General features: G+C 39.5%; 1 protein-coding gene and 1 long non-coding RNA gene across 21 annotated transcripts in view; one reads left to right on the top strand and one right to left on the bottom strand.

Moving 5' to 3' along the window:
• The window catches only part of VTI1A (vesicle transport through interaction with t-SNAREs 1A), a 353,313-nt gene that overhangs the window by 156,686 nt on the left and 171,106 nt on the right, over nucleotides 1-25,521 (bottom strand). The window lies entirely within an intron of this gene.
• On the top strand, nucleotides 1,814-12,937 carry LOC116572691. Of its 2 annotated transcripts, none has more exons than XR_004278486.1 (3): nucleotides 1,814-1,978; nucleotides 10,380-10,563; nucleotides 12,699-12,937. It is a non-coding gene; the product is annotated as an uncharacterized LOC116572691 (long non-coding RNA). The 2 variants fall into 2 exon arrangements; XR_004278487.1 differs by lacking the exon at nucleotides 12,699-12,937 and adding an exon at nucleotides 11,684-11,815.

Below are 25,521 nucleotides of genomic sequence, written 5' to 3'. Positions count from 1 at the left end.
GACCGCTTCTATCATGGAATGTATAACATTCTAATTATCCGTGTATTCAGAAGTCGCTACTGGCTACCCCCACAGAACTCGTGTAGCCAGCAAACATGTTTTGTTTTCATGGAACATGTCTGAACTGGGGGGGGGGGGCAACAAGACTTTAAAAAACAAAACAAAACAGATTTCATATAAAAAGCTGGCCTTCTAGTTTCTTTTGAAATTTGGAATTCGTGGCAACCCAGAGTTACCATTCCCACCTGGTAAACGGGCAGGGACTGAGATACAGCTGCCCTGTGTATAAGAGCCCCCCATACCATGCAGTTGACCACCTCCCCATCTGACCTGTTTCACTCGTTTTTGTTCCCGCTTTGCTGCCATGGAATCCGAGTTTGTGACTCCTGGCTTCTATGTTCCTTCTTTCCCGTTAGATTATAACCTTCTCTAAAGATGAGAGGCCATTTCTTATTCTTCTTAGTCTGTCCAGCATTTTTGGTGCAATGCCTGACATATATGCAGGTGCACAGAACATTTTTGTTGATGGGAGCCACTTAGCTTGAAACTGCAGTCAGTGTCTATACATGTATCGTAATAGATACACAGATTTTTTAGAAGAAATAGGAACCTTAAAAGTAACTGCACAGATGAACAAACAAGGGTACAGGGATTCGGGGATGGAGGTCATCCAGGTCACGCTGCTAATTACCCAAGAGAGTTGCAACCGTGACCCAAGTCTCCTGAGTCCTTATGTCACTGAACGTTATGGCAACAAACAAAGAAACAAACAAACAAATAAAATAAACTGTATTTAAAATGTCCAGTCCAAAATGCACTACAATGCAGGTGATAAGGAACTTTAATACTTTGGTACACTTTTAAAATGTCAGTGTCCCTGGGAGATGTATGGAATTGTTGAATCACTGTACTGCACACCTGAAACTAATATAACATTGTATGTTATCTATCCTGGAATTCATGAAAAAAGTAAAAAATCAAATAAAATGTCAGTGCCCAAGAAAGGCCTTTCTAATAGCCTGGGTAGGAGTGGGATAGGAGATGGTCTCTGTACTTCTCGAGTTTCGTTCCCATTCAAGAACCGCAGCACTCTACGGACAAATGTGCTGTGAGTTCATGGCCCTAACTGAAATAACTTTCTGTTCTTTACAGATTATACAAACAGCAAAAGAGTATTAGATTATATAAACAGCAAAGGAGTATTATAATTATCCAAACCTTTTGGCTTCAGTCTATTTATTTCTGTTCTTTTAAAAAAAACAAAGGGCCAATTCTTATACAGAATTGTGAAATGTCCATCCCACTGACCCATTTCTCCTCTCTCTGTTCACTTTGGCAAGGAGAATATGTTATTCTTTTTTTTTTTTTTTAAATATTTATTATTTCAGAGAGATAGAGGGAGAGCACAAACCTGGAGAGGGACAAAGGGAAAAGGAGACTAGCAGACTCCCCACTGAGTGGGGAGCCCAATGTGGGGCTTGATCCCAGGACCCTGAGATCATGACCGGAACCCAAAACCAAGAGTTGAGCCACCCAAGAATCCCTGCATTTGTTATTCTTAACAAATGAATCTGGGAGGTGGAGAATTTAATATATTTAAGTAGCTCATTCTTGCTGTGAAAAGCAGGTAATTGGGAGAAGACATTCCAACCTCTCTCCTCTGCCCCTCTCCCAACACCCACACAAGTACACAGATATGGAATAGAACATATTACCTGGCTTCAGACATGTTCAGAGCATAACAGAGCATAACAGGAGAACACCGCACTCACTGTTCTGGAATGGAATCAGGAGCAGATAAAATCACAGAAGCTCAATTGTCGTATGTGAATGAAAGATGATACCAGAATTTTTGGCACTGCCATTCCTTTTCCTGGGATATATTTTTTTCTGGTCTTAATTTTACCGTGAATTTGACCTGAAGCTAGAAGGGAAAGACGGCCTGAAGGATGGGATCGCTTCACTCCTTTCGAGTCAGGTATTTGGCAATAGACGCGGGTCAATATATAACCATACAAGGAACACACATGCATAGCTGGGGATCTCCAGATTAAATACTATAAATTACTTAAGTAATATCAATTTGAAGTACGAACTGGCTTCTCTCACTTAGCTTAATGATTCCAAAGGTCATTCATATTGTGGCAGGTATCACTCATTTTCGTGGCTGAAAAATAGTCCATTATACAGATAAACTACATTTTGTCTATCCACTCAACCACTGATGGGTATTTCGGTTGTTTCTTCATGTTCACCCTCCACTGCTTTGTGAATAGTGCTGCTATGAATACTCACATACAAGCATTTCTCTATCTGTTCTGGGTATTTGCCCAGGAGAGGAACTGCTGGACCATATGGTAATGCTGTATTTAAGCTTTTGAAGAACCACAAAACTGTTTTCCACAGCGGCTATACCATTTTACACTCTCACTAGCAACATACGAGGGCTCCAATTTCTCCTTGGCCACACTTACTGTTTTCCATTTTTAGCCTTCCTGGTAGGTGTAAAGTAGCATCTCATTGTGGTTCTGATTGCACTTCCCTAATGACGAATGATGTTGAGCATCCTTTCAGAAGCTCACTGGCCATTTGTCTAGAAATGTCTATTCGATTCCTCTGTCCATTTTTAAGTTGGCTAGTCTTTTGGTTGGGGAAGCTGTTAAGATTTTTTTTTTTTATATTCTGGATACTAGACCCTTATCAGACATGTCATGTAATCAGACATCTCTCATTGTGAAGATGTCTTTTTACTCTCTTGATATAGTGTTTCTTGATACTCAAAAGTTTTCAGCATGAGTGAAGTACAATTTATCTGTTTGTTGTTGTTGTTGTTGCTTATGCTTTTGGTGTCACATCTGAGTATCCACTGCCAAATCCAGGCCTCAAAGATTTATCCATATGTTTTCTTCTAAGAGTTTCATAGTTTTGGTCCCCACACTTAGATCTTTGGCCCACTATGATTTAATTTTTGTTTCTGGTATGAAGTAGGAGGCTGCAGAGCTATTTTTGATTCACAGAAAATATTCAGAATTCACCTGGGAAAAGTTATCTTCTTATATATCTTAAGCATTTAAAAAAATCTAATTCATATCCTAACTTAAAGTCTGAACCAAAGTTTTCATTGATTTGTAAATTGAAATGTCATATTTTACACAATATTTTTTCATATCTTGACTCTTCTGAACACACTGAAAACAGACACTAGGTTAAAGTAGCAGGAGGGAGCATGGATATATTGGTAAAATGAAAAAAGACAGTTATAGAATCTGAAGAGCATAGGACAATGGGTACAGGCAGAGACGAGGCCTTGAACATTGATGCTGCTGAATTTACTACTAAGAAACCCACAGTTTTGATCTAAAAATCCTTGATCAACACTCAAGAAATATCAGCAGGAAATCATGTTGGAAATTTATGGGGAAAAATTGAGCAGGTGAGAAGACTGGCATTAAAGGCAGCTTGGAAATTAAAGAAATATTAAAGTTTGGAAATCAAATTTCAGAGGGATAAAATCAGTTTCTTTAATTTTTCAACGAGGTGTCATTTCTGCTACCCACATATCTAGTTCTGAGAGCAAAGTCAACAAACATACGCCACACAGGCTGCCACTCTTTGATACCAAACACCTGGAAGATATTATTAATCAATCACATTGCCCCTGAACATGCCTTGTAACTACCTCTCTCTTTGCAACGCCCCAGGCAATCAACTCCAATTGATCAGAGTGGGCACAGGGGACAAGGCCTACTTGCTATCCTAGATCTATAGCATTGGGGTCTTTTTTTCAATTGACAGTAGAGAATACCCACTTTTCAGCTTTCAGCTAGTGCTCTCATTTTTGAATTTTCTGCCATTTCTTTCTTTCAAAAGCCTGCGGGTGACAACTGAAATTTAAAGGGGAGAGTCAATGGCAATCTGGTGGTGTGCTCCTCTGTTTCTAGACCAGACACGTTCATAGAACTTGAAATTAACAGAGTTGTGTAGACCTCATACTAGGCTGACTAAATTAGAATCCCTGGAAATGGGGTCCAGACATTTTTATTCTTAAACATTTCTGGAAGTATTGTTAAACTTTTTGTGAAGGACTTCGGCTCTTATCCCTCAACGGTCTCTAGTGCTACATAACTGGCTCCGATAGGGAACTCACCCCTTCAACTCTGGGTCTTCGGTACTCATGAGATTTGCTTAAGAAATTATGAAACAGGGAATGCTTCTATGCTGTTTTAGTGAAGCTGATTTCAAGTATAGGACTCATCACATTTCTTGGTTTGTCTTAAAAGACCACCCCCACACTTCCTCCCCTTTCCGATTAAAAATTTTTTTTGACAGTACAGGAAATAATTAATTTCTTACTGTGTAACAATATAAGCTACGTAATCCAACATAGTTTCTTCTTTGGCCTGAATCCTAGGAAGCTCTGGGTAAGCTTAATCCTTAATTGTTAGAGCATTGCTCTAGGATTTCTTCATAGAGTGAACTCCTCCTCCGCTCTCTGCCCCCACACAAATCTTCCTTTTAATTCTTGGCTTCTGTCTTCTGTCCTGAGTCAATTTTTTCTGCTCTTGGTATAATTGCCTGATCTTTTATGGTAAGACACTTCTTTTTGTGGAAGAAGATGGGTTCATAGATCAAGCAATTAACAAAAGTAAGCCATATTGTTAATACACAAATTTCTGGGCCCCACACTCCATAGTTTCTGATTCAGTAGGTCTAAAGTGGGGCCCAAGATATTGCCTTCCCAACAAGTCCCCAGATGATGCGAATGCTGCTGGCTTCCTGGGGCTATGCTTTGAGAACAGCTATTCTAGAGTAGAAATCTATAAGGGCCCTTCAGCCAGTCTAGCCAATGGCCTGTTTTTGTAAGTAAAGCTTAACTGGAATCATACATAAACACACAGAAGTAATCCAGAGCCATCTACAGAGGACTCTAAAATCTAAGGGGAAGAGTTTATACAATATCACGAAGCAGCCAAAAAGATGGAGACATTTTATTCCTGAATAACTCCAAAACAGAAGGGCCCTGCATTGTAGACACTGACATTTAAAGAGGTAGAAATTAATGAAACTCGAGATAAGGTAATCAGTGAACGAAAAAAGGATGGATGATTTTATGGTGTATTTTAGCAGGGTTTTTTTTTTTTTTTTTAATTAAATTTTTTTTTCCCAGTGTTCCAAAATCCATTGTTTATGCTAGCAGGGTTTTAAGGTAATGTGGCCTTTGTACTATTTCTCAACTTGAGATTTGTGGCTGATAAAAGATCCAAACTGAGCTTAAATTATTGTCTTCCTAAAAAAGAATAAAAGATATATGAGGGAGCTAAAGATTTCCTAGTATTTATGCTATCCTTCTGACATTAAAGAAAAGGCTAAATAAATATGGATTTGGATAATCTAGCTCATCAGATGGTAACTGCTGGTCAATGTCATGTGAAGAACAGTAGAGGATCATTCAATTTTGTAAAATGAGTTATCAGTTTGACCTTAAAAGGATAGTATATAACAAAACATGCACTTAGAGACTTCTTTTAGTAAAAGTCCTTTAAAAATAGTTTACTATTGTTTGCCTTTCTTAGCAAGCACTATGACACTGGGAGTTTCTAAAATACTGAATTAAACAAAGCTACTATTGTTTCTAAATACAACAGAGAATTTATTAGGCTTCATCGGCAAGCCTGTATATTGAACCTATTAGCATAATCCTAAACAGAATTTTTAATTATATCTCACAATAGGCTCTGCTAGAGAACCAGTAAAATTGAGTCCTTTACCAAACTTCCGTGTTAGAGTATTAGCAAGTAGAGATAGAACTTTTTTGAGGGGAAAAAGGCATGCATGCTTAAACTCTTGGTGATGAAAAATGATTTCATTCATTCGATATATACCCAACAAAAGTTTATTGCTTACAGGCTGTGTGTAAAATATCGCAATGAATGTTTCCCTCCAGGGAAAGTTTTTTTTATTTTGGGCTACTATTTATTGACTGCTTCATTGTACGCCAGACAGTGAGCTAAGCACCTGACAGACACTGCATTTAATCTTCACAAGCTCCATATGAAGTAGATTATTATTAACCCTTTCTATAGACAAGGACTCTGAAGCCCAGAGAGGTTAAGTAATTTGCCCAAGGCTGGCCAGCATTCCAAACCCATGCCTGCACATCCAGCACAGTAAGAATTAATGCTTTTGACACTAGGAAAAAACCAAACCAAACCAAACCAAACCACAGAAAACATGTCTGGTTGATCCCCAAGTCGATGGTTGTAGCCACTGGCACACATGGGCTTTCAGCACCCCAGAAAAGGCCAACATCACAGGCATCCTGGCCTCACAATATGGAGTAACACTTTGGACAAACACAGACCAAAAAGGGAAGCTACATGTTTTATGACTTTCTGAATGTCATAAATCAGTTACAAGGATGAGACTATAAGGACAAATAAAAAAATTAAAAATCACTCCTATTAAAGGAAGAAAAACAAGATGGGTTTTCTAAGGCCCAAGAACCTCACATAGGGTCTATTTCCCCGCTGGCTTCTTTTCCCAGCTCTTTCGTTCCCCCTCCACTTCAGGGTCTCCAATTCCTTTCCAGGACTGTGAGCATTTTGTACTTTGTGAGAAAACAGCGACTGCTGACGTAAAGACTGTGCGTTTCTGAGGACTGGATTATCTCTCCGGTCTGTCTTCACCACCTGTCTACCTGCACGGCCTTGTCAATATCTTCATGGTGTCATTCACAAGGGTGGTAGGCTTTGGTTTCCCTGAGGGTTGTCTACGTGGAGCTCAGAAACAGCACTGAGTAAGCTCCAGCTCAACCATACTCCCGGGCCCCTTTGTCTCAGCTTTGATTTGCACCGTGGGTGGGTTTTCTTCTCCCTGAAGCAAATAAATAGCCATCACTATAAAATTCTCCACATTCTACTACACTCCACTGTAAACGTCCTGCTGGCAGTCATGCCAGATTTCTCAACGGTCAGCAACCAGAGAACTGTGCTCCTTTTCCATTCCTGACTGAGGCCAAGGTTCTAAGGAGGTTTCAGGAAAAACTCAAGTCATAGCCCTATTGCTAACAGTTTTCTGTGATAAAGCAGGAATGGATAAAGTGGACCTTCCCAACTCTCTTTTTCAACCTTTCCTTTCTTGGAGGAACTATTGTTGGAAGTGGGAAATACAAAGTTCATGGACTTATTTTTTTTGCTGTAAGTCTGCTGTCAAATAATTTGAAAAATTTTTTATTGTTACTACTATTATTATTATATATATATTTTAAAGATTTCACTTGGGTATCTCACAGAGCGAGAGAGCATAAGCAGGAGGAGTGGCAATGGAAGAGGGGTTCGATCCCAGGATCCTGAGATCATGACCTGAGCCGAAGGCAGATGCTTAATGACTGAGCCACCCAGGCGCCCCGACTACTCTTATTATTTGAATACAGACATCATTTCATCAAAAAGAAACCAATTATTAACTACTAATGTCATTAAAAGAGGACGCCATTATCTCTGCTGCCCAATTTAGATACTGAGATACAACAAACTATTTTGTCGTGATTATAATCTCATCTGAAAACCATCTAATAGGTCACTTAAGCATAAAAGAAACTCTGAAGTCAGGTCTCTCCTGAGTCAGGGCTGCTCTCCTATCTTGACCTTCTAGAGCAAAAGAGGACGTCATGCCAAATAGAGCTGAGCACAACACACGAGCTGGCCTTCAGCTCTTCAGCTACAGAGCAGTACTTAACATTATGTTTAATATGAAGAGAAGAAACATGGGTCAGAAAGCCAAGCTTCGTGGAAACCCAAGAAAATATCTTCCATGTATTTCACGTAAGCCAAACTTCGGGAAGTAGTAAGGGCTATTTTCAGTTTTGGAAATCTTCACTGGGAGGACATATTTAATGTGAGGACAGATGGCTTTTCCTTTCGCAGCTGTATTCGAATTTACAGAGACAATATTTGAAGATTATAAGAAAGCTTCTCAAACGTCTTCTAGCAGGGAGAGTATCTTGTACATCTGCAGGCCCCCCCACCAAGCGCTGTGTATACAGTTATGTTGCAGACCCCATAGTAGGCACTAAATAAACATTACACATGATGTCCTGTAATAAGGCACATTTCAGATTATCAGCATCAATCCAGTCTTGGGGACTGAAACACCTTGAGAACCCAGATGATGCTGAAACATAAGGAAACTTCTTTTTTTTCCACACAAACAGAAAGCTCGGGAAGCTGATGAACAGCTCAGCAACCTAAAAATGGCTGTGCAGGGTACTCTTTGAATACGAATTAGCAGTGGGGAATGGCAGCATATTTATGAGGCCTCTTGCCGGGTCCTTTCCTCCTGTGACTGCTGTATAATTCATTGCGCGCGCCCTGACCCCAGTGCGCTCCTGTTCTGACAAATCATACTTGATTAAGACAAATCTTTATTAGTTAGCTAGTCAACTTCCCCATTTATCACTGGCAAATCCCATTCTCCTCTTCAGGTGTAGGAAAAGTGACTGAAGCCTTACAAAAAAACCTCACACACCCAAACATCGAAATACAAATAAAATATGTGTTATACAGCAAGTATACCCAGAAGTCTCCAAGTCTGAAAAGATGATTAAACAGAGTATTTAATAGGTATATATTATACCCACTGACAAACTCAAACCCACTACACATTTCATCCAGGCTGAAGAACGGTTAATTAGGGATTTTTTATGTCCTACTAAACTCTGGTTCGAAAGCGAATGCCGTATTTTAAAAAAATTGTATAACAAAGTTAGAAGTTCAAAATCACCTCCCCCCCAAAAAAAGAAAGAAAGGGGGAAAAAAGGACTGCTGAGCAGAGAGAATGTTTAAGGCTCCTACCAAAAGAATAACAACAACAAATCTTTAAGACGTGAGACAGAATAAGGCAGAATGAATTCAAAATTATTCTTGATTCTTCAGTACCATAGGAAAACGCATCTCTTTTTGAACTGTCTACAATGTTTTCACGAACTTCAATATCAGTTTACCCTAAAGACAATTTAAGGTGTTTAAAGTGGATGATACCATTTTAGAATCTGGTGCACTGAGGCTGGTGCCAGCACTGTTCTCAGAAACCTGACGACGAGGCCATCAGTAACAAAGAAGCATGCCATGTCCTAGGACTGCCACCGCATATAATAAACAGCACCTTCCGACAAATTTCAAAAACCCTCTAGTTTCACAGAGGTAGCAGTCGGCACAAACCATTAACTTTCTTCCCTTAGTGAGAGCAAGACGGAATGAGAATGAATATGGTTTGAGCTGATTTTCATTTCTCAAATTTTTATTCTCAAACCCCGAGTCCAATGAAGGTGGAAAATCTTTTTGCTTTTTCCTAAGAAGCTACAAGTCAACCCAGATGTGTAATTTCTATGTAGATTAGCTCCCTGTTCCCTTTAAGAACAATGTAGAGGCAATGTGTAATATATGAATTGTTTTACGAAAAGTCTCTACGTGTGATCCTAAACATTCTGCTATGGCAGTAAATGAATCTACACGTAACTCATGACGAAAACCCATTTTTAGTCTAAACAACTTTAATGAAATGCCAGTTACTACTACAGAGTACGCATATCATACTTTATCTTATTGATGCCCTTAAGTGTTCAATGGAAACTAACACTCAAAAGTATTTTGTATTTGGGGTTGTCTTATATTTGCCAAAATCTCCCATTTAGAAAATGTGGATACATCTTGAGAAATGAGGTCAGAGCTCGGTATGAGAGACTTCAAAGGAACACCTAATACAGTGGGAAATAGTGTGTTGATGATTTTAAAAGCAGACTGACTCTGATTCAGACTCTATCTATGGATTCAGAAGGGATCGCGCCTAAACATTCCCTCTCCATTCTATGGGTCTTTCATCAGAATTTCAAAGCACTGAAAAATAAACGGAAAGTGAAAATTGCCATGGTCACCTTGGAGAATCTTTATTTCCTTTGGGAGTGGGCTGGAGAGTTAAGTGGTTTACATCATTCCCACGGAGGTAAAGGAAAAGTCTGTATCACTTTCATTTGTCCGTGGATGCTTGACCCATTTTTTCCCCCTTTTTTGGAAATCTTGATGAACTCTCCCAGAAAGATGAAACAATTTGCCCATGGATATGAGTTTGACATTGGAAGTAGGAGGAGAATTGGTTCAATAAATATTATTGAGAGCCAGTTATTGAGAGGCACTGGGAAGATACAAAGAAAAATAAAGCATGCCCCCCCCCCCCCAAGAGGCAGCACAGTTCACGCTTCTGTGGGGTAGAATGGTAGGAGAATCCCCACCACTAGAGCAAAGCACAAGAGTGTACAGACAAGTGCTAAATAGAAGAATGTGCCAAATGTGCCAAATCAATTAATCTGTTCATTGTCTTTGCAGGTCTCCAGGAATCCACATCTCATGACTTCCAACCCAGGTCTCCCCCAACCGCCCATAATCATCTGCTTCACAAGGATGTGAATATCTTCTGACATAATTTACAAACGGAGTGTCTATGGACAACCTAGCTATAACTGATACCCTACTGTGTAACACATTTCTATCCAGATCTTAGAGGACAAAGGTAAGGACCTGTGGAAACACTGATTCGTATTTTTTTTTTTTCCACTGTAGCTTCAGATTCAGAATAGGCATAATACTTACTGGAAATTAACTGTAAACAATAAATATTGAAAACAATGGTTTGGGTAAGTTGGTTAATCTATAAGAAAGATTTTATTTCTAGCAGTATTTGCAGATAAAAACGTTGAAAGCCATCTGGTCCCTTTACTCCTACTCATAAACACTTATCTATCACCCAGTGGCACATAAATCAAAGTTGATGATAAAAAGACATTATTTTTTCCCACTCCCTACTTCTGGCATCTACTCAACTCTCCACCTCTGGTATCAGGTAACCTAGAAGTAGTACATTGCTACTTGGTGGTGTTTCTTTTCTACATAATGCCTGGCACATAAAGATGCTTAATATATACTTCCTGGATGGATGGATGGATAAATGAATGGTGGGTAAAAAGTGGAGAACATTAAAGTTAGAAAGGCTAAAAGGATAAAGGTGGTAGAGACTCATTTAGAGAGCTAGACACTGACCAACAGAATTCTAGAGTCCGCAGAAATTTAGAAGTTACTTATTCCACCTGGGGGTTGGATTAGATCACCCAAAGAAAAGCAATTTTTCTAAATGCCTTCTCAGGCAGAGCTTGGATTAGAATCCAGACTTCTTAACTCTTCATTTCATATCCTATGTAACACATAATACACAAGCAGAAAGTTCAAGACCATGTAATCAGTGTGGACTCTTTATTACAGTCATTGAACGGCCCTGGGGGCACGGCTCCTTAAAATAGCCCTATCACTTCTGCAATCGTGGGTGAAATGCTAGGAAGGCAGATTTCCACCAAGGAGAATCCCACATAGCCTTGGTCTAACTCATTATTTTAGTGACTCTATCTGAAACCAGTCAGAAATACCAAATATATACCCATTTATACCCTATAATGAGTAACTGGGTCAAGACAGGTGGCAGGGGGGAGAGGAAATGTACTTTTCCTTTATACTTCACTTATTCAGATTTTATTTAATTTTGAGAAAATAATTCAAGTGGGTTACATATGCAGCTATTGTGAACTGATTACTCATTCATTTAACAAATATTTACTTTGTGCTTATGATGTACCCACCAGGCATAAAAATGAAACGCCAAGCATGCCATCAGATGATCGCAGTAAGATGTTCGGTGAACACTGGTTCTTTAAAAGTGAAAGTTAAGAACATTTAATATTATAAAGTTGTCTTACAAACAACACAATTAAAAAAAAAATCCTCAGCTGAACAGTTTGAGGTTATTACTCATCTATACATTTTAATGAGATAGTTTCATAGGATGAGTGCTTTCAACTTGCAAGTACATTCCTAGAAAGCAAAATAAATATCAAGTAATTGTACTATTGTGTCGCTATGTCTATCCATCCCCAAAATCAAACTAGTTCTCACCACCATCTAATTTTGCTATTGTGTTTAAGGTTGGTAAGTCAGTATTATTCTAATGCAAACACTCAACAGAGAAACCCAATTCTCCTGCAAATTTTCAGAATGTGTTAAAATTGATGTCAATGTCTCGGTAATTTCGCAGTTTAAAAAACAGTTAGAAATGTAATGACTACACTACACTTGATTAAAGCATTTACAGCTCTAATCAAAAACTGACAGCACGATCAAAGATGTTAACTTAAATCTCTCTTCTAATTATGTTTAAAATGCCACACCTCAGGCCTGTCTCTCCTCTTCTTTTTCAAACCAAATTCTGCTTAAGAAAGATCTAACACTTCTTAACAGTTCATTATCCAATAAAACTATTCAAAGCTTAAAAGCAATCTACACAATTAGTCAGGACCTCAGGGAGTCCACCGGTAGTCTTTATTACAGGACTTCATATTAAAACACCTTAATTATATTTGTCAAATGGATTTCATTAAAACCCATCGTCACTTTAATTTTCATATTTTGACAGTGCTGGCATAGGCATTATTACCACCTGCCAGGCTAGGAACTACAACAAAATTGTCAAATTCCTTCAAATCCTAAGCAGTTTCTTTTGTACCTGACTGATAGTTTTCCCTGTGTGGGGAATCTATCACAATTAGGAGAATTAAAATACTCCTACTTAAATTTGACTCTGCATATATATGTTTCTTGCAGGTGCGGGGAAAACAAACTCCATCCGTGCCGGGTTGCCAAGTGCACTGTGCAGACAGGGCGATGCACATACTTTGCAGTGTATCTGAATAGCAAAGCCTAGACATCAAACAGAATGCACTATGATTCAATCACATCAAAACCATCAGGACTTGAAAGCTAGGACATTTTTTTTTTTTTTTTTACCTCCTATTCATTATGCTGCCATATTTCATAAAATATACGGTGTTTCTGGCCATTCACTTGAGATTCAATTGTATTTTCATTTGCCACTGCGATTTAGACTATTGAAATAGCAAATGGAAAAAATACATGCATCCCTTTCTTTCCAGCTATGCAGCGTTCAATGTCAACAGAGATGCAATGTTGATGGCACTGCCCTAATTTAGTTACGCAACTTGAGGAAAATGAAGATGTGCACACTAATAAGCAAAGTGGTTTTTTTCTGTTCTTCTCTTGATTTTCTAAGTCTATGGTAGCATATGCAATACAGACAGAGAATTCTTCAATGTACTCCCTCTAGATTGTGCACATAAAATTCTATTTTTCAAGAGTCTAAGATAGAGCAGGAATAGCCAAAAAGGATAGACTTTTTTTTTTTTTTTTTTTTTTACCTAACAGACTGGTAAAAATATAACAAAGGAGAGAGGTTTCTGGCCTATGTCTAACACACTTCAGGGCTTTGTACAATGGTCTCAAGAGTAATAATCACCTTGCTTTATGAATACTTTAAATCATAGTAAATGATCTTGGACTATTTTCAGTAAAGCTGGAGTTTTTAAATATTTCCTTACAAAATCAAAGATATTTAAAAAATTATAACTGATCAGCGACTTACATGTCTCAAAATGTTAATATAATAGAAAGAGAAAACATGTGCAGAGATTTATGCATGGGGAAATACATTTAAATACAGTTCCAATGCCACTGCCTAGAAGCCTTTCATGATCAACCTTGCTGGCAATGCTTCTCCCACCTCTGGACTCAGATCAATTCACTATCTGTGCCACTATTACGGCACATATCCCAGGGCTTGGGATTTTGTTCTCTCTAGCCCAGAGCCTAGTAGAGTGTCTGGTACTGTGCACACAAGGTACAACTATCAAACAATGACTGCGCTCAAGCCCACCTCCCCTCCCAGACTATAAGGAACTTCTGCATGGCAGGGAAAACCAACATCATTCACTCCTCTACCCGTACAATTCTTCATAAATGGTAAGTCACTTGGCCTCTCTATCTCTATATAGACAGATATACAGAATCTATCTACATAGGTTTACAGAAACAGACACATAGATAGTATGCTTATGAGTGTTTGTGTGTATGTGTCAGTCTAGTGAATTTGTTGAAATTTATAAAAAAAGCTTCCAAATTCTTACATTGAAGAAAATGTAAATCATCAACTCCTTTTAAATTTTTATCAACTATCACTACGATCTTGAACCATGAATTCTTCACCTTGTCTTATCTTACCCTCATCGACCCCTGAGCAGCTCTGCCTGGGTTGGTTGCTAGCTGGTGGAACTGGTGAAGTAGATGGGTCAGAGGAACAGCATAGACACCCTGCAGTGGGAATCAGAGTTCTTTTCCAAAGAGCTCCTCAGCTGCTCGAAAGTACATTCCATTGCAACCAGTCAATAATTTATTTGAAGCCATTATTATTAATAATCACAGAACACATGGATTTTTCTCATTAGGAAAAAAATTGGAACAATCTACTATTTTAGAAATGTTCCTAGAGGGACACTTCAAAAATGAGGCCAGATGCGGTCTACATTCTGGAATATTTGAAGTTTATTTGATATAAATAGAGGCCTACAGAAACCCTGCTGACACAAAAGTCACGAGGCACATATAAGTTTATAAATACTGCATTTATTACATTTTAAATGCGATACATGTTAACTTGGTGCTCCAAGAGTGATTTCGGTTATTTGAAAACCTTTCTGTCTTAACTCTGTGCTGTCGATTTCTGCTGGGTGGAACCCTGGCTCTGGTCATTCACAAAGGCTAACATGGCTCCTCCTGTCTGTTGTGTGTGTGTGTGCAAAGGGGTGCAAGGGTGGGAGCTGGCTTATGGAAGGAAAACTCTACATGGCTTATACAATGGATTGACACAGGGATGTGTCAGATGTGGCTTGTAAAAGTAAGCACTTTGGGCAACACACAAAATACAGCCTGGAGTCTGGGTAATCTAGGCCTCCCACTGGAAAGTGGTCATCAGGAATGGGGAAGGAGCATCTGGACTAGAGGGAATGGGCGGAGACCACTTATGGGAGAGCTCCTGCAAGTGGGGCTTTGGTAAGAAAGTTCTTGAAATTTCTGCCTGGGACATGTGCACTCAAGACAGCTGGGTGATATCCCTTCTAGAGTCCACAGTGGTCATGCACAGCTTTACCTGGTCGCCTGCTATAGCCTCTTCAAGTTCCTCCCAGCCCCCCAGTTTCTGAGCTCATGAGCCCTGGTGAGAGTCTTCGAACTTTCTGAATCAGACAAAATAAGGAAAGCGGCTGTTGCGGCTTTTCTCTTATCAACGGCAAGCATGGGATGTTTGAGGGATGGGGTAGTAGGGAGGTAATGTGGGACATATGGGATCATGGGAGCCTGCAGGAAGACTGGAAGGAGAGTTGCAAAGGCTTTCGAAGAGCATGATCAGAGAGAGAGCCTGAAGTGTCCAACTGACAGCTCTCTAAGCCTGCACAGATATTGTTTTTTCCAACAGGAGAAAAATCCGTGACTTTTGCTGCTTTCTCCCCGCTCCTTTAGAATGATTACCTTGAAAAAAAAGCTATTGCTTTCTCTGTAATAGTCAGAAGACAACAAAGCAGTATTTACTATTCTTTTGAAGTGATACAAAAACAGCCAATGAGACCATGCCTGATTGTCCACTATCAGCTAGAAGCTGCGACCAATGCCTTCCTCCTGAGTAATGTGAATGCAAAACCACAGTGTTCGTCAACATCTTTCTGGAGTCCAGACAATGAATGACCCCAAGACCTGTTTCTGGACTGAGCCTTGTATTTTGCATGCAGACTACCCTCAGGGCTACTCCTCTCTTACACACAAAAGAATACTGACTCTTGAAATAAAACAATGACTGACTAATTCAATCATTGCCAAATGATGGGTCAATATTAAAATGCCTTTGCTATATTTTTCTTTTGCGACTCAAGACTGCAGTCCTTAATGCGGTATGCTAATAAAGGTGAACAAATCACTTAGGAAGTAAAAAAATTTGATTCACTTAAATATTTATCTATAGAAATTGTGTGTGTGTGTGTGTGTGTGTGTGTGTTTCCTTGGAGTGCTGAGATTCTCCCTACCCACCTCCAGGCTCGGTAAGGCCCCATCCCCAAAGGAGCTGGTCCACGGGTTCTCCATCAGACATGCTAGTGGGGGGTGGGGCCTGGGGCAAACTATGGGCAAAATAGGATTTTAGTCAGATTCAAAGAGTGACTGCTAGGATTCCGGATAAATGGGGAAGTTTCTGCTCATTTTCTTTTTTATGTTCCCTGGTTTCATTTCTAAAACAGTAGGATTTTATGCTTCCTAGGTAGGTACTATTTGAATGGCACTGGGAGATATCTCTATTTAAAGACATACTAATAGGTCATTTTTAGCATTGCTGTAGTGTACATGCAATAGAAACACAAAATAAATAGTTTCTAGTGTGATACATTGTTAAAAGGGCATTTAAATTAAGAACTATCAAAGAGACATTCTCATATTCTATTAACTTAATTCTTTGGGTAAAGAAAAATAATTCCATCTTTTTATTTTAATTCCAAATGGCCCTTTGATTATTACTCTTCAAAGTCCCCAGCTGAAGGTGGATGGCAATGATTATTCCTAATTTCCTGGTGAAGAAAAGCTGCACAAAGGAGTTCAATTACTTTTCCATTGTCATAAGTGAGGAACAGAATCATGAAATGATACTTTGTCCCCTGGTCTATGCTTTAGTCTTCAAAGCAGAAAGCTAGCACAAACCGTACTGGGAATGTACTCAAGGTCTAGATTTTTGTTAGGTTTGAGCCTAATGTGGAGAGTTGGTGAGGATTTTACATAAACCTTTCCTTTAGTTGCAAAAGTGGAGGATTAGACCAAGCTGACCTTTGTTTGTTACAAAAATTCCCATATTCTGTATATACCTTTTCAATGTCAGTAAGTTTCTCATATTCCCACATGATTCCAGAGGTAAACAGAATTGCTGCCAGGACTTAAGTGTTTTCAGGCAGTTTTAGAGCTCTTAGGTCAAAATTTGTCACAGAATGCCAGTTCTTGAACATTTCAGTGAATAAGGTAATTCTTTGCATATGCATATTTATTAAATTTCATTAATGAGCCAGCCATGTAACTTCTAGGTGTGAGCATGCCAAAATGATGATGTTCATATGAGGAGGGAAATACAAACATGTGCAAAGATTTACCCATTTTGAAAATTTTAAACATCACTGTTATAGAATAACTATCCAATTAGCAATTGTCTATGTGACTCATCAAAAGAATAAACATCAGAAAATCAAAGTCTGTAAGTCCAAAAGCTCAGTACTTAAATAATCTTTTGCTTTTTATAATCATGTCAACTTTGATTATGCATTTTTAATTGTCAATGAAATTTGGTAATAGAAAGGGAAAGCCTTAATTGAAATGCTTGTAAAATCCTCTTACTTGGAGAGTTTGTGTGAGTTGATTAATTAAGAGACTTTCACAGTTTTCATATTGATTGCCTTTGTGTTTCTGGACTTCCTGTCTGTTGCTCATGTGCAGAGTAAAAGTAAGAAATCCTGGAGGTAACAAGATGTAGGATTTCTGGAGACGGGTTTCCGCTTTGATAAATTGAGTGGTTCCTCCCCCCTCTTTTTCAAAGTATTTCTCTGTTATTCCATTTTGTAGAAAGAAACAGCCTTTTAAATGAGGACACTTTTGCCCCGATGTCATAATTTCACCAAACGTTTTTTAGGAGATAAGATTGGAGGGAGAGACAAACCATGAGAGACTGTGGACTCTGAGAAACAAACTGAGGGTCCTGGGGGGGCGGGTCAGGGGTGGGGGTTAGGGGGGTGGGGTGAGCCTGGTCGTGGGTATTAAGGAGGGAATGTATTGCATGGAGCACTGGGTGTGGTGTATAAACAATGAATATTGGAACACTGAAAAAAAAGTAAAATAAAACTAAAAAAAATCCAATATAGTTTTTATTTATTGTATTAAACTTGAAAAACAGAACTAGTAAACAAACAAGCTTGTTTTGTTAGGACTAAGACAAAAGGAAATGTTAGTATCTCTACACTAGATCTCAGTAGCAGAAAGCATTAATGAAATCGGTACTTTCTGCCTATATTTGGGTGTTGAAGTATATTGATGCTATAATTTTCCAATGATCCTGAGAAAAAGAAAGGTTTAAAAATCAATCTACCTAACAATAAAGTTAAGTATTTCCCTACAGTATCACTGAAAAGTGATTAATGGAATTTTTATGTAACAGGTTATATTCCAAGATAATGAAAATAAAATTGATATTTGTTATTTTTGATAAGTCTTTCCTCTTCCCATAAATATTTAGGAGGGCATGGTAAGATAAAGTAACTGAATATTTAGGGTGTTGCAACAAAGTAAAAGAAATTTTTGGGATGCCATTGTAAGATAAACTTAAAATTTTCTAGTTTGTTTGTTTAGGAATTTTCCCCCTATAGCAAGACAAGATACTTCTCTCTTCTTTTGAACATTTCAGCATATTTGTCCAGCATTATTTTTTCATTCTCTTTTATCCCCGGGGCTCTCAATGTTTAAATAGCTCCCTCCCATGTAAAGCTTTGCACCGATATCGATCAACCTAGGCTGGAAGTTACTATGAGGCATTTTCAATAATCAGCCCAGCTGTTCAGAGAGCTTCTTGAATATAACCCTTAGGTAAACAGCATAATACACTGAGAACTCTCTGCCAGCAACCAGTCCATCTTGGCAATCTCAAAGATTGCTACTAATGCTTCACTAAACAAAGAACTTAATTCTGATTTTAACAATGGAGGCTAAAGGGTAATTCAAACAAATCCCATCTTTGATTCACATATGTAGAAACTATAAGGGGTACCCCCTGCCCACATGCTTGCATATCTGATTAATTCAAAAGCACGTGTGCCAAATCAACCATTTTTACAGGACCCAGAGCAACCGCATGCACGGCAACTTAGAATTACCATTTTACTCCTTATCCTCATATTTGGATTTAAGTTTATTCTCTTAGATCTTTTAGGGCAATTATATTATCTACCTTTACATAATCATAATGTACAGCGAAGAAATAAAGGAGCAATTATTTATATCTTTACATTACTTTTTAATTTCCTTTTTCCGTAAGACTTAAATGGTAAAGAAAAAGAGAGACTTTCACATAGCACTCCTGATTGTGATTCCCAGCTCACATGCAACAAGGGAGCCTTAAAAGAAGCACCAAAAAAATGGACACTATATATAAAGTATAATGTAAAAATAGAGTTAGGTAGCCATGCAGTGAAACCCATAATGTTCACACCCTTCAGTGGGTGAAGAATAAACATCATAAAAGTAAACAGCATTCCAAAATAGATGGCACCTATAAGGTCTTGTGAGTCCCCAAATTGTTTTGCTTTCAGAAAAAGAAAACAAGACCAAATAGAAGTGAGGTATAAACAATTCCTAATGTTGCCATTGGAACCATTCAAAAAGACTGTCAGTTCATTATTTAAGTAAAATTAAACACATTTGTTTGGTTAAGGCTATTCTGAGATGTGGTAGTCACAGAGGTCTCTAGGTTCTGGAAGAATAGACCAGTCTTCTGATAAATAAGACATCTGAAATGTTTCCTCTGGTTTATGGCCCACCCCAAATAGCACACCCATGACCATAAATCAGAATGACTCTGTTTTCTGTTGGTTTGTTTTCTTATGGTTGTTTTTTCCCCCTTTATTTGGGGGAAAGAATAATTGATCTATAGCATTTAATTTATACCTATTGTGCCCTGTGGTAGGATGCCAAAGAACCAAAGACACAGTCTCTGCCCTTCAAATATGTTTGAGTATTTGTCTTCAAAACATTGCCTAATGGCAGAGGAAAAAAAAAACAACTGAAAACCAATTACAACAGGGACAAATAACAATATGAAGTACCATTAATCAAAACTGTGTATCCCTACACAAAGTCCTGATACTGGAAAAAAAAAAAAAATCAAGTACACAAGCTGGTTAGCTCGAGATTCTTGGTCTACACGACAGTATGACACAGAGCTCTCCTTGGTCTACACGACGGTATGACTCACAGCTCTCCTTGCTCTACACCACGCTGCTACAGAGAGCTGGACCAGGCCGTGACAGTTCTTCACCCGCAGGGGAATCTGTGCAGCCTGCTGACGGGGAGTGAAGCGCTGCTCCTGGCTCTTTCTCCTTGCAGGTGACCATCAGTGTTGGCAATTCGAGTTCTTACCTTGTATTTCCTCCCCACACCCTCCAAAACACCTCTTTCGAGACCCTCATTCACTTGGCTTTCAGATATCACCCCCACTTCTATGCTTAACCTGTCTCTTGACCTCTGCCGAGTTTGACCCCCTACTTCCCATCCCACGGTGGATACTTCAGCCCGCTTGTCTCACCAGCTCCTTACATTCAACAGGCAGAGAACAAAAATCCCATCTTCTCGCTCTGTGCTCTCGCCCTCAGTTAAGGGCAGGCAAATCCAGGGGGTCTCCCAGGACCGACACATTTCAGTTCATGTGGACCCTCCCTTTATTTTGCTTCCCATGTGGGGCCAGGCACCAGATCTTTTCAAATCTTCCTTGGCTGTGTCTCTCATATTTGTTTCTTCTTCTTCATCGCTGCCATTCTAACCTCTCACCCCGACTCGTGGCTCCTTCATGACTTGTCCTCATTGCCTCCAATCCGCAATACCTCTTGACTGCTTAATATTCCTGTAACACCAGCCTCCTCCTGTTCAGAATGCTTTAAATGCTTACCAAGCAAAACCCAAGGACTAAGCTGGATAACCCAAATGCCTCCAGACATTGCCAAATGTCCCCTGAGGAGGAGGGAGATGACAACATCAGCTGGTTGAGAACCACTGCTTTAGCCAGACTGAACGTGGGTACCTTTGAGCCTTTACCCATGGGGTTCCCTGTCTGACATGCTTGTAGCCATTTCTACTTCTTACAATCCCGCTTATTGTTCTCGTTCAGCTCAGACACTGTATCTGACATGAGTTCTTGCACATGCATCCCTGTCAAAAGAGATCTCTTTCCCCTCAAGCCCCTAAGCCCTGGGTGTCACCTCAGTAGGCTTCAGGTGCCCATGTCATCCTCTCTACCAGAGTGAAAGCTGCCTGAAAGCAGGCTCTGGGTCATCTTTTATTTCCCAAAATCATCAGCCCAGTTCCTGGCTCGTATTATGAATGAAGGTACCTCTAGCTTCAGCTTCCTAAGCCCTGCAGTCGTAAGAACAGGGCAAAGCAGTAACACCCCTGGCAAATGTTCTGAAGAGAGTCCCAGCATTAGCTTCTCTGAGGCTTCTCTGCTTGCCTGTCTCAAACGGCAAGGCAGACACAGAGCAAATCCTGACCACTCCATCTAGGGTCCACCATTGAGAGAAACAAGCAGGCAGATTGTGAGGAAGGCCAGGGGCATGGTAAGTAAGCAGATGACCAACTTAATGAAAAGCAGACAGGCTGGTGTAAGAATGTTAAAATGCCTTTTAGAATGTGGCAGGTATATATAAAAAAAGTCATAAGCAAGTTCACCATAAAGAAAAGAAGGTAGAAGATGGAGAGTCAAAAAAACTAATTACATGGGAGGTTTTAAAACAGTCTCTAATGGAGAAGTTGAGTGAGTGAGACAGATAGCTGGGTAAGGAACCTGGTCACAGGGACATAAATCTGAAAAAGCAGCAGATTCTCCAGACAGGTCAGACAGATCATGTTTTGTTTTTAAAAGGGAAAGAACATGAAATTTGTACATCGTTTTGTGTGTGTGTGTAGTTGTTGGGAGGGAAGGGTAATGCTACTGATGAACTCTGAAGACAGAAACCATCTGTACTGTGAAGTGATTTAGAACTTGAGGCTCAATCCAAAGTAGGAATTAAGTAGCTCCGCACAGTGCAGTCAACACCATATGAGAAGGCACCTTCAGGGCACCACACACAGCTGCTAGAAACACAACCCAAAAATGGACCATCAGGGTCTCAAAAGACGGGAGGCATCCAGAGGGTCTCTGTAGGACCAGCCTAGCTCCTTAGCCTTGAACCAATGCGGTCTTGCCACAGGCAAGGAAAACAGTGCCTTCTGCACAAAGTCGATTCCAAATGCATAAGCCTCCAGAGCATATTTCTTATGGAATGAAGACTGAGAAGAAAACAAAGACTGGGTAATCAAAGGAAGAGCACAACACTAATTTTAGTGTTGTCAGGAATCAGTCTTGCAAAAATACTTGCAAGTAAAAGGGAAGAAATCCCCTGGCTCTGGAAAAATATGTCTAGATAGACCACTAACAAAGAAAGCCTGAAAGAGACTTTATTTTCAAATTTTGTTTGACAGTGGTTTTTTCTTTTCTTTTCTTTTCTTTTCTTTTCTTTTCTTTTCTTTTCTTTTTTTCCCCTCTTTTGCTAACTTTCCTCTTTTACTCTGGGGTGGATCCTGATATTCTGGCTTTTATTTTGGTCTAGAATCATGTTGCCGGTGCTACTTAAATAAATAAATTGGTACACTTTGATGCCCATGAAATCACAGAAAAATGGGGAAGTGCAGGCACAGGGATAAAATGAGGAAGGCATAACCTACAGTTTGGCTAAAGAGTCAAGAGAACTCTCCCAGTGACACATTTACAATCCCACATTTCTAATCCTGAATGGGGGAATATTCCCTTCTGGGGCAACGTCCCATTCCTCTGGACTATTTTCCTCCAATCTCTTCTCTGACTTCCTTTTTGGCTGTCCAAATACCCCGTGCTGCTGTCCCCACCCTTGTGCTTTGCCTGCTGTCTCCTTACGGTGTTTTGAAGATCCAGACCTTTCTTAGCAGGTAGTGTGGGGTTCTATTTCATACTCATGTGATGACACGGGGTGAGCAGAAATTAAGGGACCTACAACTTTTCCAATATGCTTGAAAGAGGACAACAGCCCCGACTCGTAACACGGAGAATTCAGAAGCTGCTCATATGCTTCTGGTAGAAGCAGAGAATTAATAGGCTCGGCTCAGTGCCTGGCACATGGGAAAAACTCAATAAATGTTAGTAATATTATTTGCACTATTACTACGTAAGCCCCTCTAACTCTCCATGACCTACTATATGCTCTGGATGCTACAGGAGACCTAGAAAAGCAGCTTTCATTCCCATCAAACCTCCTTTTGACAACAGATATTGTTTTCAATGCCCCTTGATCCTCTTGAGATGAAATTCGGAGCAAATACAATCTATGGACACACCTAATTGAGCAGGCACTGCTATCCTAGCAGACAGAGCATATGCTTGTATTCATATGTAAAGTTAATAGACATGTGACAGGTGCCCATGCAAACCAATACAGGTACCACCAAGCAATGACTCAAATACCACAAGTGGCATTGCCCTGAATGCTGTATCGTGAAGATTCCTTTCTGCTCCTTGTTCCTTAGACCTCTGTGCTTTGGAGGGACTGTATGTTAGTTCTGGCCATTGGGCGGTGGAGGGGCCTCATTTGGGGGGAAGAAGCACTGAGAAGGGGCAAGTCCCTTCTACGTCTGATTGACATGGCTGGGGACAAGCCCTGGTTAACCATGAGCAGAGTCCACTGCCAACACTTGATGGACTTTGTGCATAAACAAAAAATAAACTTTGTTGTGTTAAGGGACCAGGATTTCCAGGCTAATTTGTTTCTGCAGCATAGCTGTGTGTATTCCTCACTGTGAGCAACTCTTTTAAAATATACCCTGGTTTTACACAAGTGTTGTACACCTGGAAAATTAGTGGATGTTAAAACCACGCAAAAAATATTTTGTTTTTAATATTGGAAACTAGGTTAAGATCATTATAAACAGCCTTTTTACCTACTTAAATGACCAGCAGGAAGTTTGAGAGTTTGTGTAGACCAGGGGCTGCATGTGTTGAGAAAGAACGTTCAGTGCAGTGCAGAACATTTTTTATCCTTGTTTCTCATTATAGGGATAACCAAAATGAACCTGCACAGTTCAAAACTTCCCCTGGAGGAAGAGTACCTCTAGGCCAGTAACCTAGAGACAAGATCAACATGGACTTGACTAGCAAAGCTGTGTGTAGTTTCATCAGTGAGTGGTTCATATATTACAGAATCTTAGAGTACTGGACGATATTCCATAAGATAAGAAAAAAAAAAAAACCCAGCAAAATAAAGGGGTTCTCCGGTCACAGCTTGGGAACCTAAGGATACAGGAACTCTTCAGGCCTGAAGAGTATAGAGCGAGTTTCAGAGTCTTTGGGACATGAAGCGCTGCAAATCTCCCCCAGGGAGATACAGCCCGCACTGTTCCCCACACTTTTTGAGCAGTCAGTCCTTTTGTTCCAGAGCTTTCTACAGAACTCAGTTTCTACAGGATATGCAATCTCCACTTCACAGATGAGCACACCAAGACCCACGGAGAGTGAGTGACTTGTGTCAAGTTTTCAGTGAATTAGTAGCAGCGCTAGACTTAGAACCTCACTTAAAAATCATTATTCTCAACCTTAAAAAGGAATTAAGTGAGATTTACGCTCCCATGTGGAAGAACCTCAGAAACATTACCCAAAGTGGAAGAGACCAGACACAAATGGTCACAAATTATAGGATTCCATTTATAGGAAGACATGGAGAATATGTTTCCATAGAGACCAGAGAATGTTGCCTGCCAGGGGCTGATGGAGTATGGAGAGGGGAATGAGTGCTTAAGGCATATGGAGTTTCCTTGTGGGGTGATTAAAATAGTCTGGAACTAGATAAAGGTGCTTGTTGCCTAACATCCTGAATGCACTAAATGCCATGGATTTGTATACTTTAAAATGGTTAATTTTATGTTATGTGACTTTTATTAAAAATTAATAAATAAACAAGGTTAAAAAACAATATCCTTTTCTCTATACTATGGTCTTATCAATTTGAGTTCTCCAATATACTAGAAAGTAGCATGACAGAATGATCTTTTCTATATGTTTTCTCATATTATTGTTACAAATATTATTTTATTACTTTTCATTTTCTGGTTATTGTGTAAGAAAGTGGATGCCATCAAACTATAGTAAAAAGTATGTTATGGGGATTGATTATAGGCTGAGAAAGATAATTCAGCTACTTTGAATGGGGTAGAGTGGTTTTCCATCCATTAGCTACTACAAGCTAGAGTCTGTGTTCTGCACAATCGAAGTATCAGGGCACTGGAGTCAGATGAACAGAGGTTCAAATCCTGACTCCATTACTTCACAACTATACAGTTACAGCAAGTTATTCAAATTCTCTGAGCTTCAATTTCCTTATGTGATGTGGAGCAGTAAATCTCACAACACAGAGTCATTGGGTGAATTAACAGTAATGACGTAGGTAAAATGTCTAGAACAGAACCTGAATCCATAATATGAAATCAACCCAGGTTCCAGTACATCCAAGCATGCTTTTTTTCCTGGAAAGCATACCAGGAATACCATTCCTTCAGAGGGCCAGAGAGGTGCCCCAATCTATACTAGGGCTTTTCTTTCTGAAGTTGAAGACATAGTCGCCTCTAAGAAAGAATTTCAGAGTGAAGATTTTCTTTGTTCTCTGACTCCGTGGGATGCTCTGTTGTACTGTGCAGATCAGAAAGTGAGAGCATTGGGCAGAATATCTTATGCATA

Source organism: Mustela erminea, chromosome 14, assembly GCF_009829155.1.
Source record: "Mustela erminea isolate mMusErm1 chromosome 14, mMusErm1.Pri, whole genome shotgun sequence".
NCBI lineage: Eukaryota > Metazoa > Chordata > Mammalia > Carnivora > Mustelidae > Mustela > Mustela erminea.
This window is presented reverse-complemented; position numbering and strand designations above follow the sequence as displayed.